This window comes from Mycetomoellerius zeteki, unplaced genomic scaffold, assembly GCF_001594055.1.
Source record: "Mycetomoellerius zeteki isolate Tzet28-1 unplaced genomic scaffold, Tzet1.0 scaffold108, whole genome shotgun sequence".
In the NCBI taxonomy this organism is placed as follows: Eukaryota; Metazoa; Arthropoda; class Insecta; order Hymenoptera; family Formicidae; genus Mycetomoellerius; species Mycetomoellerius zeteki.
The window spans coordinates 1,253,154-1,253,834 of NW_017255996.1; positions in this window are offsets into that span (position 1 = coordinate 1,253,154).

Consider the following 681-nt stretch of genomic DNA (forward strand, 5'->3'; position numbering starts at 1 on the left):
CACACACACACACACACACACACACACACACACACACACACTATATATATATATATATATGTTGATTGAGATGAACAATTTCGCACGTGTTGAAAGGGCTAGAGTCTTGGCTTTCAAATGACATCAAAATCATCTTACTGATGACTTTTACGAATATATTGATGATTATATCTTCTCATAAATTCGATCGAATGAAGAAATCGATTAGCGCGCGCATGCGTTTCTCGGCGACGAATCATATTTTAAACACATTTATTATACGTTTTTTCACACTTGTTTTTTTCTGCGCATCTGTCGAATTATGTGCAAAAAATACATGCGGTTTTTCCTTCATGAATGGCGTACGCGCGTGTCGAATTTTTAAAATGCTATAACTTCACGAAAAATGAACGCTGCGACATGCAACAAAAACTGGTTTTCTGCATTTCACGTTCTACAAATACCTCTGTTGAATACAAGTGTTCTTATTATGACACTTGTATAGCGAAAACAGCAAAGGAATAAAATATAAAGAAGCGTGATTAACAAACTTATCAAAATGCTTAAATTAACAGATATATAAAAAATGTAAAAAAATAGAATCAATTATATTTTTTTTCATTATAAACAGTATTGTTATTTAAATTATATTAATTATATTTGAAAATAATATTTAATAAAAATATCGGGTAATTCAGAAAA